At 37.6% G+C, this 11,827-nt stretch overlaps 1 long non-coding RNA gene across 1 annotated transcript in view; it reads right to left on the bottom strand.

The window, feature by feature from the left end:
* LOC122430601 overlaps positions 1-6,061 on the bottom strand; it is a 6,212-nt gene extending 151 nt beyond the window's left edge. Inside the window, exons 1-2 of the long non-coding RNA XR_006266354.1 lie at positions 6,016-6,061; positions 5,486-5,491 (exon numbers count right to left, since the gene is read on the bottom strand). This is a non-coding gene — a long non-coding RNA (uncharacterized LOC122430601). The remainder of the gene's footprint in view (positions 1-5,485; positions 5,492-6,015) is intronic.
* Between the last annotated feature and the right edge of the window lie 5,766 nt (positions 6,062-11,827).

Here is an 11,827-nt window from a genome sequence, read left to right as displayed (position 1 = left end):
TTTTTTTTTTTTAGTTGGAGGCTAATTACTTCACAACATTTCAGTGGGTTTTGTCATACATTGATATGAATTAGCCATAGATTTACACGTATTCCCCATCCCGATCCCCCTCCCACCTCCCTCTCCACCCGATTCCTCTGGGTCTTCCCAGTGCACCAGGCCCGAGCACTTGTCTCATGCATCCAGCCTGGGCTGGTGATCTGTTTCACCATAGATAGTATACATGCTGTTCTTTCAAAACATCCCGCCCTCACCTTCTCCCGCAGAGTTCAAAAGTCTGTTCTGTACTTCTGTGTCTCTTTTTCTGTTTTGCATATAGGGTTATCGTTACCATCTTTCTAAATTCCATTAACTCTTCTCAATTCTTTTTATTCACTCATTTAAGAACTTGTATGACATGAATATTGAACCATTACACTTTCTCCTAAATTTCTTTTAACCAAACTTTTGGTTTCTAATGGAGCTCCTTTTTTTGCCCCCACTCAGAATCAAGCTTCCTTATCTTTTTTCTATACTGAGATTTTTTTTTAGTTCCACTTGCATGAAGGAGGCTGCTGTAATTGTGTTTATTTAGTTTATTTAGATTTATAAAGAGCCCTCATCCCAGCTTTAAGTCACTACTCTTCAGCTCTTAAGGAAGGAATAAACCCTAGACTCCTAAATTATAAAACCAATATCAAGATTTTCTCCTCCCCAGGATATTGCAAAGTTAATGAAATCACTTTCCTTTTTCACTGTGAGTTCCCTTATGTTTTCTGGAAACTGGGACTTCTATTATTTCTTCTGAGTTCAATTTCTTATTTTATTTATGTTCTTATTTTTGCTAAATTTTTATCTAGCATTACTATATTTTATGGAAGAGAAGAATCTGTGTTAGATCATTATTTATGCAGCCAAAATCAGAAGTCTCCTCTTACGTATTCATTTTGTGCAAAATTAACTACAACTGCAATGAATGTACCCAAGATAAACACTGAAAACTCAATAGTTAATGCTGTTATACTCAGTTCATTTATATCCTACTAAATTCACAGTCTATAATCATTTACCAGAGTCATATTATTGATAAACTCTTTTTTTTAAAGAAAAAACAAAATAATTTCTTCAGAAAAGAAGCAGAATTTTTCTAAACTAATTACAAATTTCCTAAATTTGATTTATATCACCTCAAAGATGTGGCAGAAGTAATCACTGCTTTTTAGAAATTATTTTATTGATGTCTTTTTAGACAATTTTTCAGCTCCCACTGAATTTCAGTAAGCTGCTCCCATGTGTCTGAGTGCTGCTGATAGGTAGGAAAAAAATGAAAAGTGGATATAAGAAGAGAACTCAAGTCATAAATATGCCAACTGCATATAAGCAGCATTAATTACAGGCACTTGTGGATGACAAAATTAAAATACCCTTCTACAAGTTGCTTGAGTTTTAAACCTTCACTAGCTCTCTTTCTAATATATTTCATTGTGTACTTTGGCAACAGTTGTATGACATTACTCTGAAGGTACCTAGAGTTGGAACATTAGACTCAAGAGTCCAAGTTTTAACTTTTTCACATATTGTTTTCTGTTGTGAGATTGCCATTTCTCTTACAGTCTCTGTTAAGACCAAATGGCAGGAGAGAGTTTAACTGAAGTTTTCTTAAACTTTTGTGTTTTCCTGGAAGTGGTCATTACAGATTTACATCATATTATACTTATGCTTAAATTACATACAGAATGAATGATTGATTTAACTTAAGTCTAACTTCAAGGTAGGTAATCCTCATTGTATAAGATTTCTTGGGAGTGAGAAAATTATATGTGATGAGGCAGAAAGAATATGGGCTGGACAGTCAGAGAGGCAGGAGCTTTGTCGCTCATCACCGTGAAAGTTTTAGCATGTTACAGGACAGGCTCCTCACTTTGCAGAATAGATATGGTGTCTTCTTCTCAGGTTTGTTGTGGGAATTAAAAAACTAAAATAGAAGTACAGCACTGAACTCAGGTCTAGGTGCTCAATAAATATTATTTTTTCCTTGCTTTTCTAAAATATTAAGTGTTCCAGTTAAAAGACACAGATTTTCCATTATGCCTTACAGGCTGTTTATACAAAAATGATTGAAAATGAAAGATTTTCCAAAAGGTTGGAAGTAAAAGAATGAGAAAAGACATACCATGGATAAAGAAAACAGGTGTAACTATTATCAGAAAAGTAAAGTTTCAGACAGAACACATTATATTAGAGTGGGTCACTTCATAAGATAAATGGTTCAAATCACTAGGATGAGTTAAGATTTCTAAAACCGTAGTACCTGTAAGCGGTTATAAACTTGCAATTTCTGTGATTCCTTTCCTCATACTAAACAAACTTACTTTTTTACTTAAATTTTTAAAAATTAATTCGTGAAATTTAACAACTGTATATCTGAAAAGAAGGTTGGAGGTTTTCTTTTCCAACACTTGTTACTGGCTTGGGGTCTAATAATGAGTTGGTCAAGTTCGTGAAGTAAGTCCCCATGTCTAATTATACATTAAATATGTAGCTAAAGCTGATGGCTTTCTTTTCTTTTTTTTCCATTGGCATATAGTTGGTTTATAATATTGTATTAATTCAGGTGTAAAACATAGTCATTCATTATTTTTGTAGCTTATATTATACTCTTGGGCTTCCCTGATGGTTTAAATGGTAAAGAGTCTGCCTGCAGTGTTGGAGACCTGGGTTCAATCCCTGGGTCAGGAAGATCCCCTGGAGAAGGAAATGGCAACCCACTCCAGTATTCTTGCTTGGAAAATTCCATGAACGGAGGAGCCTGGGGGTCACAAAAAGTTGGACACAACTGAGCAACTAACTTTATGTTATACTCCATTAAAAATTATTGCAAAATAATGGCTGTATATCCCTATGTATAATTTTTCCTTGTGGCTTATTTATTTTATACCCAGTAGTTTGTGTCTCCTAGTTCTATACCCTTATCTCACCCATCCCCACTTCCCTCTCCCCACTGGTGACCACTAGTTTGCTCTCTATATCTTTGAGTCTGTGCCTATTTTGTTATGTGCATTTGTTTTATATTTTAGAATCCAAATATAAGTGATAACATAGAATATTTGTCTTTCTCCAGGTGGTGCTAGTGATAAAGAACCCACCCGCCAATGCAGGAGACATAAGAGACAAGTGCTCAATCCCTGGGTCAGGAAGATTCCCTGGAGAAGGGAATGCAACCCACTCCAGTATTCTTGCCTGGAGAATTCCACGAACTGAGGAGCCTGGCAAGCTATAGTCTGTGGGGTCATAAAGAGTTAGATACAACTGAAGTGACTTAGCAAGATACAGAAGCAACCTAAGTATCTACCAACAGATGAATGAAGAATGGTGTGTATACACACACACACACACACACACACACACACACATATATACATACATACATAATGGAATATTACTCCACCATAAAAAAAGGATGAAATGCTGTCTTTTGCAACAGTTTGGAGGGACCTCCAGAGTATTATACTTGGTGAAGCAAAGCTAATGACTATTTTTTTCTGTTATTTAATAAAATGTAATTGTATGCCATGTCCATGCTTGTCTTTTTCTATAGGATTTAAAATATTATCATTTGTACTTCATGATTTTTGCCTAGTCTCTAACTTCCAATTTCTTGTCTGCATTTTCCTCATCTCTGTGAACTATTTTCGTTTTGATGCTTGCTACCTTAGAGATTCACCTCCAACCCCTTACTCTCAGCCCAGGTATAAAAGAGTCTGTGGGAGGTCAATCCTTCCCCAACACACAGGCAAGACAAGACCTTCTGCCTAGGGAAACAGCCATAACTATGGACTCCAAGGGATAGATAAAATAAGAAAACAAAAAATAAAAGTGGAGAAGGTTCTGCAAAAGGTCAGACTTTTACGGACTCTTAAGGAGAAAATGTCTTTCCTTCTCTGTGGGGACATGAATGAGCTTTTTATCTAAACTAAGCTCAGAAGACCAAACAGCTGGAAAATAAAAGAGCATTAATAATTTTCTCTTTGAGAAGTGTGACTATGAATTTAAAGAATGAGTCATATTCTACTGTTTAGTCTATGAAAGTAAGAACTGGTTTTCCCTTTGTTTCTTTTTCTCTTCCCCTCCTCAAAGGAACACACAGATGATTTAAGCAGTCTTCGATTACAACATACCTAAAATAATAAAGCAATTGAGGGGGAAAGAAATCAGCTGAAGGTGTAAACCCCCTCCAGGCTGAATGACTGTGGCATATTTCACCCTCTCATTCTAAATCAATGCTAAGCAAAGCACAGAAATGTTTACCTTTGTCTGATCTCTAATTCCCTAAATTTATGTGGAATCATGCACAGATGCACTGGAAACCAGCCTGGAAAAGCCTGGCATTTTAATTGATCCCAGAGCTTCTTGCCTCACGGCTCCTGCTGTGATGAAGTCTGCTACTTGTTCCAAAGATTCTCCGCCCGGTTGCCTAGCCACCGGCAGCTGGCCAATCAAGGTGTCCACAGGCAGCAGAGGAAGTAACCAATCAATTTTTTAATTTCCTTCTGTAAACGGGAGTGAATCAGGGTGGATTTGAAATCTCATTAGTCAAAAGTAAGATGTGTAGTGTGCATTTTAACATATGTATTAGTTGAATGCATTTGGCATTCATTCATAAATACTGATGAATATTGGAAAGCCCATTTCAGACAAATGTGAACCATAAGCTACTAACCTAGTTTGGAAAATAAGCTTTATAGTCTTGCTAGCCCAATCTAATTTCAGCAGACTAATTTAACCTAATTTAACACTTCCCTCTTTGAAAAATAGCTTATCGGAATTTTCATCTAGAGACAATGGTGCCTTCTGCTTTTAAATCACCCAAATTCCGTGTAGTAAAGCCATAGTTAACTTTTGGCTTTCATTCCCTAATCTACCCAGTCGTCTGTCTGTTGTTGCTGTTGGTTTTGGTTTTCCCTCTGACTTTGACCCTTCTTCTCCATTCCCATGACCAACACTCTGGTCTAAGGCCCAGATTTCTTCACGTTTGGATTCAGAATCAGTCCTTGGCCCTGGTTCCTCCAGTGCATTCTACAAGCCATCAGCAGCTGTCATCACTTTAATCCTCTTCTGGAAACCCTTTCCTGAAATGCAGGCTGACATGTGTTGAAGTCAGCACTTATCCATTGGTGTATTCCAAGAAGATGTCTTGCATCTCTGAACCTGTTTTTTACATACAGATAATTCCGTTAAGGGAGATAATGTCCATACATTCTCTGGTTCATATTACATAAGTATAATTTATTGTATAAATGTATTGCACATATATCTTCTATTATTTTATTTTCACTATTATTTAACAGCTCCTGTTTTTGTTAACATTCTTCTTGTATCCTCACGGTCCTTCATAATCTGGCCTCCTTCTCACCCGTATCATTCATCCCACATTCATTTCCTCATCAACATGTACCCATCACTCTATCAGTGTCTCCTCACTGAGCTTTCATTCATCATCTTACACTCATTCCTTAACTCTTTAACTCCTATTTGTCTTTCAGACCTCAAATTCAAGCATCACGTCCTAGTGAAAAGTTCCCTTATTATTTGCTTTCAAAGAACCATGTTAGACAACTGTTCTCTGTGTGTAACTGTAGGTTGCTTCAGTTCAGTTCAGTTCAGTCGCTCAGTTGTGCCTGACTCTTTGCGACCCCATAGATTGTAGCACACCAGGCCTCCCTGTCCATCACCAACTCCCAGAGTTTACTCAAATGCATGTCCATTGAATCGGTGATGCCATCCGACCACCTCATTCTCTGTCATCCCCTTCTCCTCCCGCCTTCAATCTTTCCCAGCATCTGGATCTTTTCCAATGAGTTGGCTCTTTGCATCAGATGGCCAGAGTCTTGGTATTTCAGCTTCAACATCAGTCCTTTCAATGAATATTCAGGACTGATTTCCTTTAGGATGGACTGGTTTGATCTCCTTACAATCCAAGGAACTTTCAAGAGTCTTCTCCAACACCACAGTTCAAAAGCATCAATTCTTCAGCACTCAGCTTTCTTTACAGTCCAATTCTCACATCCATACATGACCACTGGAGAAACCATAAATTTGACTAGATGGACCTTTGTTGGCCAAGTAATGTCTCTGCTTTTTAATATGCTGCCTAGGTTGGTCATAACTTTTCTTCCAAGGAGCAAGCGTCTTTTAATTTCATAGCTGCAATCTCTATCTGCAGTGATTTTGGAGCCCCAAAACATAAAAAGTTTGTCCCTGTTTCCACTGTTTCCACATCTATTTGCCATGAAGTGATGGGACCGGATGTCATGATCTTAGTTTTCTGAATGTTCAGTTTTAAGCCAACTTTTTCACTCTCTTCTTTCACTTTCATCAAGAGGTTTTTTAGTTCTTCTTCACTTTCGACCATAAGGGTGGTGCCATCTGCATATCTGAGGTTACTGATTTTTCTCCCGGCAATCTTGATTTCAGCTTGTGCTTCATCCAGTCCAGCATTTCTCATGATGTACTCTGCATATAATTTAAATAAGAGGATGACAGTACACAGCCTTTATGTACTCCTGTCGCGATTGACCAGTCTGTTGTTCCATGTCCAGTTCTAACTGTTGATTCTTGATCTGCACACAGATATCTCGGGAGGCAGGTCAGGTGTTCTGGTATTCCCATCTCTTGAAGAATGTTTCATAGTTTGTTGTGATCCACATTGTCAAAGGCTTTGGCATAGTCAATAAAGCAAAAGTAGATGTCAGAACAAGGCCCAGTTTCCCCCTCAGTCTCTCCCATCAGGAAGCTCCCATAAGCCTCTTATCCTTCTCCATCAGAGGGCAGACAGACTGAAAACCACAGTCACAGAAAATTAACCAATCTGATCACATGGACCACAGCCTTGTCTACCTCAGTGAAACTATGAGCCATGCCATGTAGGGCCACCCAAGACCGACGGGTCATGGTGAAGAGTTCTGACAAAATGTGGTCCACTGGAGAAGGGAATGGCAGAGCACTTCAGTATTCTTGCCTTGAAAACCCCTTGAACAGTATGAAAAGGATAGGACAAAAAGATAGGACACTGAAAGATGAACTCCTCAGGTCAATAGGTGCCTTATATGCTACTGGAGATCAGTGGAGAACTAACTCCACAAAGAATGAAGAGACAGAGCCAAAGTGAAAACAACACCCAGCTGTGGATGTGACTGGTGATGGAAGTAAAGTCTGATGCTGTAAAGAGCAATATTGCATAGGAACCTGGAATGTTAGGTACATGAATCAAGGCAAATTGGAAGTGGTCACATAGGTGATGGCAAGAGTGAACATCGACATTTTAGGAATCGGTAAATGAAAGTGGACTGGAATGGGTGAATTTAACTCAGATGACCATTATATCTACTACTGTGGGCAAGAATCCTTTATAAGAAATGGAGTAATCATCATAGTCAAAAAAAGAGTTCAAAACGCAGTATTTGGATGCAATCTCAAAAATGACAGAATGATCTCTGTTTGTTTCCAAGGCAAACCATTCAGTATCACAGTAATCCAAGTCTATGCCCCAGTCAGTAATGCTGAAGAAGCTGAAGTTTAATGGTTCTATGAAGACCTACAAGACCTTCTAGAACTAACACCCAAAAAAGATATCCTTTTCATTATAGGAGACTGGAATGCCAAAGTAGGAAGTCAAGAAATACCTGGAGTAACAGGCAAATTTAGCCTTGGAGTTCAAAACGAAGCAGGTCAAAGGCTAACAGAGTTTTGCCAAGAGAACGCACTGGTCATTGCAAACACCCTCTTCCAACAGCACAAGAAAAAACTCTACACATGGATATCACTAGAAGGTCAATACCAAAGTCAGATTTATTATATTCTTTGCAGCCAAGAATGGAGAAGCTCTATACAGTCAGCAAAAACAAGACTGGGAGCTGACTGTGGCTCAGATCATGAACTCCTTATTTCCAAGTTTGGACTTAAATTGAAGAAAGTAGGGAAAACCATGAGACCACTCAGGTATGATCTAAATCAAATCCCTTACAATTATACAGTGGATGTGACACATAGATTTGAGGGGTTATATCTGATAGACAGAGTTCCTGAAGAACTATGGACAGAGGCTCGTGACTTTGTAAAGAAGGCAGTTATCAAGACCACCCCCAAGAAAAAGAAATGTAAAAAGGCAAAATGGTTGTCTGAGGAGGCCTTACAAATAGCTGTGAAAAGAAAAGAAGTGAAAGGCAAAGGAGAAAAGGAAAGCTCTGAATGCAGAGTTCCAAATAATAGCAAGGAGAGATAAGCGCCGTCCTCAGAGATCAATGCAAAGAAATAGAGAACAATAGAATGGGAAAGGTTAGAGATCTTGTCAAGAAAATTAGAGATCCCAAGGGAACACTGCATGCAAAGATGGGCACAATAAAGGACAGAAATGGTGTGAAACCTTCAAAGAAGAAGGTATAAAGGTGGCAGGAACAAAGAACTATGCACCAAGATCTGCATGACCCAGATAATCAAGAGTGTGATACATCAACCTAGAGCCAGACATCCTGCAAATTCAAGTGGGCCTTACGAAGCATCACTACGAACAAAGCTAGTGGAGGTGATGGAATTCCAGTTGAGCTACTTCAAATCCTGAAAGATGATGCTGTGAAAAGTGCTGCACTCAATATGTCAGCAAATTTGGAGAACTCAGCAGTGGCCACAGGACTGGAAAGGGTCAGTTTTCAATTCCATCCCAAAAGAAAAGGCAATGCCTAAAGAATGCTCAAACACTGCACAATTGCACTTCACCTCAACAACGCAGCAAAGAAATGCTTCAAATTCTCCAATCTAGGCTTCAATAGTAACGTGAAACCATGACTTCAGATGTTCAAGCTGATTTAGAAAAGGCAGAGGAACCAGAGATCAAATTGCCAAGACGCCACGTTGGATATCGAAAGAAGCGAGAGAGGTTTCCAGAAAAATTCTATTTCTGCTTTATTGACTATACCACACCTTTGACTGTGCTAGACTGCTAGTACAAACTAATAATTAATGCCCACGCTCTCCTACTATGCAGAAGTTTTCTGTGAAATCAGGGACAGTGTGAGTTTCTGTTACTGCTCTGTCCTAGGGGCTGATGTGGTAAGTTAGTGGTTAAATATTATTATCGGAATGTTGCTGATTTTCATCAGTTGAAGTGGCCTCTACTCTTTCTCTCCTTTCAGATCTCAAAAATCTTTTCTTTTGAGACCTTATTCTTTTTTCATCCAAGGAAACCAGTCTTCGAATATATATTTAGGATGGGTAATACGGAGAGATATTTTCCTTAACTTCACGAAGAAATTTTGGATAAAGTGAGAAAAATAAAACTTACTCAAAGCGAGTACTTGTGTGTGTGTATGTATGTATATGTGTGTGTATATATGACAGAGAGAGAGTGAAAGAGAGCTAGTGGAGAGTGAAGGATGCGTGTAAGGAAGAACTAGAATGAGGCAGTGTGGTCTAGTAGGGAAAAAACCCGACATTAAGAAATAAGAAACTTCTCCTCTCTAGGCTTCATTCCTTGTCTGGAATATAAGCCCATTGGATCACTATGTATTTAAGATGAAATAAGGCTCTGGGTCAAAGCAAATCATGTGACAGTGTTAGCACATCAACTTTCTTTTTCTTTTAATTCCTTTTAGTGTATTTAGTAATCTGTAGTTAGAATGCTATATTGCAATGTTCTCTTTTTTAATATTAAGGAAGTTCTTTATTATACTTTAAAAAAATAAGTATATTCATATTCCAGCAATATGAATTACATAAAATGCACACATGGTATTTTATCTGTGATTACAAACTTGCCCCAGATTCTACTTACTGTCAAGCATGAAACTTGTAAAATTCAAAATTTAGTCCTGATATCTTGACTCACTCAGGGTACATAGTAAGGAGAAACACTTGGGGCTTTATGCCAAATGGTCTGTCAATCTCTAGAGGGTGTGTTCTGGGAATTTGCATTTACAATGCTACACTTACATATTACCCACACCACTAGCATTCTGGCAAGAGTTCCAACTTCTTCTCTATCTCTGAGATTCAGGTGCGCCACGCAGCAGTATTTCATTTTGTCTTAGAGATTGACATGGGGTTTTTACGAGAAATCCATAGCTGAAATCCATAGGCAATACAGTTGGGAAACTTCTTCAATTAGACAGTGAATTTTGTGTTTTATTCAAGCATCTCTTTTGGTGTAGAAGTATAAGGGCTGGTGTTAAAATCCACTTATGATTTATTGTTTTACATCCCCTGCACAAGCTTTTCTTCAAAATTTTTATTGGAGTATAGTTGCCTTACAATGTCATGTAAGTTTCTGCTGTATGGCAAAGTGAATCAGCTCTACACAGACATATACCACATTTTCGGATTTCCTTCCCGTTTAGGTCACCACAGAGCACTGAGTTGAGTTCCCTGTGTAATGTAGTAGGTTCTCGTTAGTTATATATTTTATACATAGTATCAATAGTGTATGTATGTCAATTCCAAGCTCCCATTTCATCCCACCCCCACCTTCCCTCCTTGGGTAATTTTCTCTTAAATAGAGTAACATAGATGTCTCATGTTGCCACAGTAGACTTTATAACCATCATTTTTATATTTTTTTCATTAATTCAGTTAATGCATTGAACAAGGACTTTGCAATAGGTACAGTGTGAAGCCCTGAAAGTAAAATGTGGAATGGGAGAGATGTGGTCTTGGTCCTCAGAAAGCTATTAGTGTGTGCTACATGTAGTGAGAGTAAACTGCATATTGAGCTTACCTTTTTTAGAATTGAGATCTCACATATTTTAATATGTGTGCATAAATGCACATAAGAATTGTCAGATGATGCAATCTAATATATATTTAGGCATTTTGGTCATTTATGTAAATGAAGCAAATGGCTAACATAAATGGAATTCTTATTATGCATCAACACTTATGGAATACTTTATCTAATCTTCACAGTTGTCTGATGTGATGGACACTATTATCCCCATTTTTATGAGTTGGAAAGCTGAGACCCAAAGTGATTAAAACACCTGCCTGAAATCACATAAACAATATGCCATATACTGGGGATTCCAAGCCAGGCCCTTTCCACTACATCATACTCTGACTTTCCCATGCTGTTCTTTTTCATATACTCCTATGTCCTTCACAACTATGGTTATAACATAATAAATGCTCAATAAATTCTTATTAAACTACGTTTTTACTAGAATCATGAAAGTTTATTTTAGAACAATGAACATCATTATCTTTGTAGCTTATAGGTATTCTATTATACTCCTTGGTACAAGGCATAATGGTAATAGTAAGAACAATTGTTTGTTCAACAATTACTATTAGTAACTCTTGAACAAACATTATGCTCTATGTTTATATGTATTAATTTCTTCATATAACATCCCTGTAAGGTAGCTACAATTACTTTGCCCATTAAATGAGTTAGTGTATGAAATATGTTAAGCACATCTTCCTGGTATAGCTTAGAAGTTCCACTCTTAGTAGTAGTGTTAATAGCCATAATATTGTAATTATTATGTACACTTGCATTTGAAGCACATATAGTTTTAAGTTTGTTACTATTTGCCTCATCACCATGAAGATCTCCTATGTATGTGTGCATATGTGAGTCAATCTTCCCATAATTGATAAATAATCATAGAATTTTAGACAAAGAAAGGAACATATAAAATAACATCCTGACAATTTACTTTCCAACTCCCTTGACAGTTTCATTCTCTCATGTTCCTCTGACCTCTGGCTGAATTCTGCTTAATAAGTTCCCTAAGTTTTAAAGACATATATTCATTGCATAACTCATTTTTGGAAAACCTTGCTTTATATTAGGTTGAAA

Source organism: Cervus canadensis, chromosome 29 (assembly GCF_019320065.1).
Source record: "Cervus canadensis isolate Bull #8, Minnesota chromosome 29, ASM1932006v1, whole genome shotgun sequence".
Lineage (NCBI taxonomy): Eukaryota > Metazoa > Chordata > Mammalia > Artiodactyla > Cervidae > Cervus > Cervus canadensis.
The sequence above is the reverse complement of the archived record's forward strand: the minus strand, read 5'-3'. Positions and strand labels throughout refer to the sequence as shown.